Genomic DNA, 8,408 nt, shown 5'->3' with positions numbered 1-8,408 from the left:
TTGGTTATGTCTGTATTGATTTCACCTGTTCCTTGTTTGAGATTTGTTTTAGGGCTATTTAAGTCGGGTTAGGCCCGCCTGCTTTTGTGCGGGCTTGTTTTCTGTTTGTCTGTGGATGGTTGCGTGTAGTATGTTCTCTGACCTTTTTGGTGTCCTGTTTTGGGTCGGTCATATTTTTTTGTGTTGGTGTTGATCACTTACCCGTTCACCAAAATAAAGTTGGTTTTCTATGAATCCTCTGCTCTCTGCTCCTGACTCCGCACCCACCACTCCTAGCTGTGTGACAACAACTATTTGCAAGATGTCAAAACACTGTACATAGCTGATAATATAACATTTGAAATGTCGTTATCCTTTTGAAACCTTTATGAATGCAATACTGTACATTTGTTTAATGTTGTTTTGTGTTTCTTCTCACTTTTATTTATTGTTTATTTCACTTCCTTTGGCAATGTAAACATGTTTCCCATGCCAATAAAGCATCTTTGAACTGAATTAAGAGAAAGAGAGACAAAGAGAGAGAGAGAGAGGGGGGGGGGGGGGGCTAAGCAAAGAGAGGGGTGGAGGGAGAGAGAATGTGAGGGGAGGTAGGGAAGGATGGAAAGAAGAATGGGGGAAGACAGAGAGCATCCCGTTTCCTCACAGAGAGAATCATGGCACAGGATGTACTATACATCCTTAAAACATCAACTCTGGGCTAAAAATATCTCCTGCGCTGCACAGTAAGGGGGCGGGGTGGAAATGGGGTGGGGGTTAGGGGGGCATGGGAAGGGGAGCCAAGTGGGATAGTCAGGAGGAAAGCTAGTGAGAAACACTTCTCCAGAGGACGGTTATGTTGGGATAAGACTGAGTGTGAGTGAAAAGGGGCGAGATGGAGAGGGGAGGGGGGGGGGGGGGGGGGGGGGTATTATTTAAGCAGTTGTAATCTAACCCCCTGGCTGTATCTATCTACCTCCACAGAACAGAACGAGGACTCAAATGAACTATCCTGTCATTAATTATAGGCTCTGGCTCTATAAACACTTCTCTCAGCCCGACCTGGTGGAGGGAGGGAGGGAGCGGAGGGAAGGGAAGGGAAGAGGGAACCATGGGTTAGGGGCTTCTGCTGTTCTCAGGGTGAGCATTAGCAGGCCTCCATCGTTGTAGCAGCTGGAGTACCTATAGTATTATGGGGGGTTGTAGAGCTAAGTTTACATCCCTTCAGATATGTTAATGAAACCAAGGCCTGGTAAGAATAAGGGAGCGTATGAGTGAGGGGTGGCAGGAGTGATGTCTTTCCCAGGGCAGACTGGAAGAAAGCATAGGCTCTGGACTGGACACTACCCAGACCCTGGTGAAAATCACTCACTGACAAGCATCAACATCTTCCCTCTCATCGCCCTGCCGTTGATAAGCCTCGCTGCACCTTCACAGATCACAGCATAGATGAGCTGAGTGAGCCTGGCAGATCTACTTGTGTCACTTATGTTGCTATCAGAGCTAACACAACGGGACTAGGATGGAGTTACTGATTGTCCAAAACACACCAAAGAGAGGGTCACAAGGGAGGCTGTTTTACACTGTCATCTCCCTCTTTACAAAGCAGGCAAGCCACTCCAGCTGACCCCTGTCACGACTTCTGCCGAAGTCGTTGCCTCTCCTTGTTCGGGCGGTGCTCGGCGGTCGACGTCACCGGTCTTCTAGCCATCATTGATCCATTTTTCATTTTCCATTGGTTTTTGTCTTGTCTTCCCACACACCTGTTTTCAATCCCATTCATTACCTGTTGTGTATTTAACCCTCTGTTTCCCCTCATGTCTTTGTCAGAGATTGTTTTATTGTCAGTGTAGTTTTATGTTGTATAGGTGCGTGACGGGTCCTCGTACCCATGTTTGTTTAAGTCTGTAAATGTTTTTGTTATGGAGCATGTTACGTGGACATTTATTAAAAGACTCCATTTACACTCCATTTTGACTCTCCTGCGCCTGACCTCCCTGTCACCTATACACACGACATTGTCAACCCCTCTCTCTCCAGCTTCACGTTGTGCTGCTCTCTTACCCTCTTCTCTCTTCACCAGCTTTCTCTCACGTCTCTAATGACAGTATGTGTTTCACAAGCATTCAGAAAACCCCTCTTCTAATTACATGGCAAGCATCTCGTTCTAGGCAGCTAATGAAGAGGAATAGTTAGTGCCGGTGCTGGGACCGGGGCCCAGGCTGGGACTGGACAGAGGAGAGGAGGGGGCTGCGTGGGTGTTCGTTTTGGAGCTCTGCCAGCAGCTTATCAAGGGCACGCTGGACTCAGCATCTTGTTCTTCCTCCTCTTTACTCCTTTCCCCCTCTCTCCCCTTCTTTCATCTTTATTTTCTGCTTCTTGAGCTAAAACTAAGTTTAAGGCAGTCAGTTAACTCTGAAATGTTTTACCACACTGTTGTATTTCAGAAGAGACCTATGGAGGGGATGATTTCAATACCTGTGTTGCAACTTGAGGTTAGTTGGTACATTTGCTGATCTTGAATTAAAAGGCTGAGAACAAACATTCCATTGGGTCAAAATCAAACTCTGTATACGTGCCACAACTTCCAAAAATGCATTTGCATTGCTCTTCTACCAAAGTTTAAGGGGCATTAAAAAGACTTTTACTTTCTGTCCCCTTTACTCAAGAGGTGAAATGGGATGCATTTGTTTTAATAGTACTGTGACAGTGTCATGACCCTGTAGATATTTCAAGACAACAACTTGTGAGCTGAGAATAGCAACAGTCAAATGCATTGAACTCAGCCCCTGACTAAGGGGTGAGAGAGAGAGGGAGGGAGGGGGTTCAGCATGTGATTCTGTGGAACCAGGTCTGTCAAGGCAATGCTTAAACAGAAGATCCCTGTCCTGGGCCATCCCTCATGAAACACTCCAGAAACATGAACCATCTGGAGCGATTGCACGCTCCCAAACCATCAAATACTGAGGATGTTAGTCTGATTTAGTAGGCCTATTTAGGCCTGTTTAGACAACTTGCCAAAGGGATTGGTGCCTTAATTAAAGATAATATATCTCCCAAGACCTCTGCTTCACAGTCAGACTGCAACAAACTCACAGTTCTTTGGGTCGGAGTGAGACCTACAGTGCCTTGCGAAAGTATTCGGCCCCCTTGAACTTTGCGACCTTTTGCCACATTTCAGGCTTCAAACATAAAGATATAAAACTGTATTTTTTTGTGAAGAATCAACAACAAGTGGGACACAATCATGAAGTGGAACGACATTTATTGGATATTTCAAACTTTTTTAACAAATAAAAAACTGAAAATTGGGCGTGCAAAATTATTCAGCCCCCTTAAGTTAATACTTTTTAGCGCCACCTTTTGCTGCGATTACAGCTGTAAGTCGCTTGGGGTATGTCTATCAGTTTTGCACATCGAGAGACTGACATTTTTTCCCATTCCTCCTTGCAAAACAGCTCGAGCTCAGTGAGGTTGGATGGAGAGCATTTGTGAACAGCAGATTTCAATTCTTTCCACAGATTCTCGATTGGATTCAGGTCTGGACTTTGACTTGGCCATTCTAACACCTGGATATGTTTATTTTTGAACCATTCCATTGTAGATTTTGCTTTATGTTTTGGATCATTGTCTTGTTGGAAGACAAATCTCCGTCCCAGTCTCAGGTCTTTTGCAGACTCCATCAGGTTTTCTTCCAGAATGGTCCTGTATTTGGCTCCATCCATCTTCCCATCAATTTTAACCATCTTCCCTGTCCCTGCTGAAGAAAAGCAGGCCCAAACCATGATGCTGCCACCACCATGTTTGACAGTGGGGATGGTGTGTTCAGCTGTGTTGCTTTTACGCCAAACATAACGTTTTGCATTGTTGCCAAAAAGTTAAATTTTGGTTTCATCTGACCAGAGCACCTTCTTCCACATGTTTGGTGTGTCTCCCAGGTGGCTTGTGGCAAACTTTAAACAACACTTTTTATGGATATCTTTAAGAAATGGCTTTCTTCTTGCCACTCTTCCATAAAGGCCAGATTTGTGCAATATACGACTGATTGTTGTCCTATGGACAGAGTCTCCCACCTCAGCTGTAGATCTCTGCAGTTCATCCAGAGTGATCATGGGCCTCTTGGCTGCATCTCTGATCAGTCTTCTCCTTGTATGAGCTGAAAGTTTAGAGGGACGGCCAGGTCTTGGTAGATTTGCAGTGGTCTGATACTCCTTCCATTTCAATATTAGCGCTTGCACAGTGCTCCTTGGGATGTTTAAAGCTTGGGAAATCTTTTTGTATCCAAATCCGACTTTAAACTTCTTCACAACAGTATCTCGGACCTGCCTGGTGTGTTCCTTGTTCTTCATGATGCTCTCTGCGCTTTTAACGGACCTCTGAGACTATCACAGTGCAGGTGCATTTATACGGAGACTTGATTACACACAGGTGGATTGTATTTATCATCATTAGTAATTTAGGTCAACATTGGATAATTCAGAGATCCTCACTGAACTTCTGGAGAGAGTTTGCTGCACTGAAAGTAAAGGGGCTGAATAATTTTGCACGCCCAATTTTTCAGTTTTTGATTTGTTAAAAAAGTTTGAAATATCCAATAAATGTCGTTCCACTTCATGATTGTGTCCCACTTGTTGTTGATTCTTCACAAAAAAATACAGTTTTATATCTTTATGTTTGAAGCCTGAAATGTGGCAAAAGGTCGCAAAGTTCAAGGGGGCCGAATACTTTCGCAAGTCACTGTATCTAACCACTGCCGCTTCTGTATAAACACACTCAAACCAATACAGAGAGCCTTTCTATGACTTGAGTATTCATTGAGTTTAGTACTCCAGTGTTTCACACTTTCTTTTTCCCAATGTCAGTATAGCTTCTTAGCCTTTTCAACGACCTAAAACTCTACCACAGTGATCGCACATGGATAATGTAATACAATATGACATCCTCACTTCAGTAATTTGAATTGGGGATTTAATAAAAAAAAATATCTCGGCAAGGAATAAAACAAGTCTTGAGCTAAAAGATCAGGTCTCTACCTCTCAAAGCACCACATCTCGGAAACAGAAACACACAGGGACCAAAATAGACGTTCTCCTCATAAAGAGCTTCTTCTTTGTAGTCGGCGTAGCAACATCTGCGGGCCAGTTTCTTCAGGGGGGGAAAGGAAAGGATTCGGGCATCATATCAAAGAGAGTGGCCATCTCCTGTGTGAGGGGAGTGGGAGGAGAACTCCCCATTCTCACTCTCCTTAGAAAGGGATGAACGCAGCCCAACCTAAAGCAATCAGAACACTGCTAATAAAAGACCATTAATATCACCTGTCAGTGCTATCTTTAGAAGATCCAAAAATGAGAAAGTGAGACAAAGGCTTCATGGTCTGCACCCACTCAACACACCACATGACACCGTTGGGGAGAGGGGGAGGGTGTTGATTAAAACAATATTGGGAATTGGGATGACAGACGCATATTGTCAATGAGAGATGAGAACAGGACTGACTGAGAGATCTTCTTAATGATATTCTGAATGATTTCTGATGTTCTTCTGGCTTATCTGATCCATGGGAAGGAACCCTGGGAAGTACTGCTCTTACTTTTTACCTCAGTTTAAACACAATAGTTCACCCCAAAATCGAAAGCGTGCCAACTATACCATCCCAACCCTATGTCAATTCATTGAGGACTGAGACCTGCAGAACTCTCCTGATGCCTAAAGTAAAACATTGTGAAATAAATAACAAGAGTACATACAGTGCCTTTGGAAAGTATTCAGACCTCTTGACCTTTTCCACATTTTGTTACGTTACAGCCTTATTCTAAAATTGATTAAATAAAACAATTTCCTCATCAATCTACACACAATAACCCATATTGACAAAGCAACAACAGGTTTTCAGACATTTTTGCACATGTATCACAAATAAAAAACAGAAAAACCTTATTTATATAAGTATTCAGACCCTTTGCTATGAGACTCGAAAATTGAGCTCAGGTACATCCTGTTTCCATTGATCATCCTTGAGATGTTTCTATACCTTGATTGGAGTCCACCTGTGCTAAATTCAATTGATTGGACATGATTTGGAAAGGCACACACCTGTCTATATAAGGTCCCACAGTTGACAGTGCATGTCAGAGCAAAAACCAAGCCATGAGGTAGCGGGAATTGTCTATAGAGTTCTGAGACAGGATTATGTCAAGGCACAGATCTGGGGAAGGGTACCAAAACATTTCTGCAGCATTGAAGATCCCCAAGAACACAGTGGCCTCCATCATCTCTAGCGAGACCTGAAAATAGCTGAGGAGCAATGCTCCCAATCCAACCGTACAGAGCTTGAGAGGATCTGCAGAGAAGAATGGGAGAATCTCCCCAAATACAGTTGTGCCAAGCTTGTAGCGTCATACACAAGAAGACTTAAGGCTGTAATCACCGCCAAATGTGCTTCAAGAAAGTACTGAGTAAAGGGTCTGAATAATTATGTAAATGTCAAATTGTATTTATTTAAAAAATGTATTGCAAACATTTTGACAAAACTGTTTTTGCTTTGCCAGTAGGAATAATTCTGTGTAGATTGACGAGGTGAAAACTATTTAATAAATTTTAGAATAAGGCTGTATCCTAACGTAATGTGAAAAAAGTCAAGGGGTTTGAGTACTTTCCGAATGCACTGTATATTTGTAGTTTCACGAAGACAAAAATCAGGAGGGAAACTGTGAATGTCAAGTAACACCATGACTTTGGTGAAAGTACATTTAGCAATAAAAAAGTTCCCACTGAATGATGGGGTTTACTGGTGACGATGGCAGGGTGTTCACTATCTGTTTAATGTAAAGCATGACTGCAGTTGAGCCAAAGAGAGAAGGAAAGACAGAGAGAGTGGCTGAGCGGAAAAAGGTGGCACAATAATGGGGAGGTGAAAGGCATGAGGCCAAGTGATGAGAGCTGCTTCATGTGGAGCAGAAGTGTATCGGGGCCTCCCCTTTGAACTCCCAACGTCGATAATTGAAACAGCATTGAGAGGGCATCAGAAGAGATCTGGATCGCATTCCTCCCCCTTTATTAAATTTAGCTCATCAGAGGGGCGAGCCTGATTTCCTCTCTCCGCATGGCAATAACTCATCCCCTCCCCTTTTGCCCCCGACGTGTTGCCCATGTGTGCCCTAAGGGGGCCAAGGGAGAAAAGGGGGGGCCTGGGGTGAGAGGCCCGCGTCAGGGCTTCAAACAGGGAGCTGAGAAAGTACAGGCCGCCCACCCCAGCCCAGCTTGCCACTGGGCTCCTTGTCTACAGCACTTTTTCCACGCCTCTCACCTTGGACTTGAAAGCACCCCCAAGATATTTCTTTAAAGTGGCAGCCACTGCCAGGGGCTTGGACCGTGCACTTTCTAATTCAAACAAATGTTGTACCAGGGTCAAGAGAACCAGGGTCAGGAGAACAATGGTGTTTCAGATGAGTCGCAAGTGTTGAGCTGATAAAACCCTGATTTTCCCTCCTCACCATGATGTTTTCCAGTAGAATGTTTTTTTTACAGATAGACAAATACATATAGTACAGTTAATAACCAAATGAATAGATACATCTCCTATTGTTACCTGTGTATAACAGCACCCTATCAGACACAGAGGGCTTGTAGATTTTACAGAGCGTGGAATCACCTCTTCTCATTTCGCAGACGAGTGGCTGAGGTTTCCGTCAGGGCTCTAATCAGCGTCACACATGCATGGCCTGGGAGGGGGATGAACGGCGCTGAGGCACCAGCCACTAGAGAGCTCTGGAGGGGCAAATAGATGACAAATATTAAAGGGTATCCTTTAGTGACCCGGAGGCAGCCATGAGCCACAACGACATGTGCTGTTTGCGACACCTTGGTGGTGACACACTGTTGATGAGCACATGCTTCCTGACACCAGGCAGGACAGAAAAAGCTCTTGGCCTGTATGTTCTAACAACTGACTGACCACTCCCTTGGTCTCACCCTGGCTTGACTCTTCCCCGATGTGATTCTGTGTGGCCTGTGTGCACATAACTGGTGGCTTATTCCAGGCCACACAGGAAGCCTATCCATTGTCACTCTTATTAGCTCAGTTGGCTTCCCTTTAACTCTTGCTTTGGTATGTTCCTGTCTCCTCATCCTACTTATGACAACCTAAACTGGAAATAAAAATGAATTTCATAATTACAAGTTCCAACTACACGTGCAAAACCAACCGAGCTGATCAAATCATTGGCTTGATAGTAAGAATACAAGTTGACTTGTAAAGTCCACGATTGACAAACCTGTATAGGGTTGATAATGAAAACCCAGATGGATCACGAAACAATTATACGTTTTTCTATTTGGACAACAGCAGTTCGGTTACTTAGCGAATGTATGGAAAACCCCACATTTATTTTGAGTGGGTCTCGGTAGGATTCGAGGGTGGGACTTAAATCCGG

At 44.0% G+C, this 8,408-nt stretch overlaps 1 long non-coding RNA gene across 1 annotated transcript; it reads right to left on the bottom strand.

Moving 5' to 3' along the window:
- Positions 1 to 4,943: 4,943 nt before the first annotated feature.
- On the bottom strand, positions 4,944 to 8,364 carry LOC118944012. Its single transcript, XR_005039302.1, has 3 exons — positions 8,250 to 8,364; positions 7,565 to 7,743; positions 4,944 to 5,247 (listed from the first exon to the last, which is right to left on the bottom strand). It is a non-coding gene; the product is annotated as an uncharacterized LOC118944012 (long non-coding RNA).
- Positions 8,365 to 8,408: the final 44 nt, after the last annotated feature.

Source organism: Oncorhynchus mykiss, chromosome 24 (assembly GCF_013265735.2).
Source record: "Oncorhynchus mykiss isolate Arlee chromosome 24, USDA_OmykA_1.1, whole genome shotgun sequence".
Taxonomy (NCBI): Eukaryota; Metazoa; Chordata; class Actinopteri; order Salmoniformes; family Salmonidae; genus Oncorhynchus; species Oncorhynchus mykiss.
This window is presented reverse-complemented; position numbering and strand designations above follow the sequence as displayed.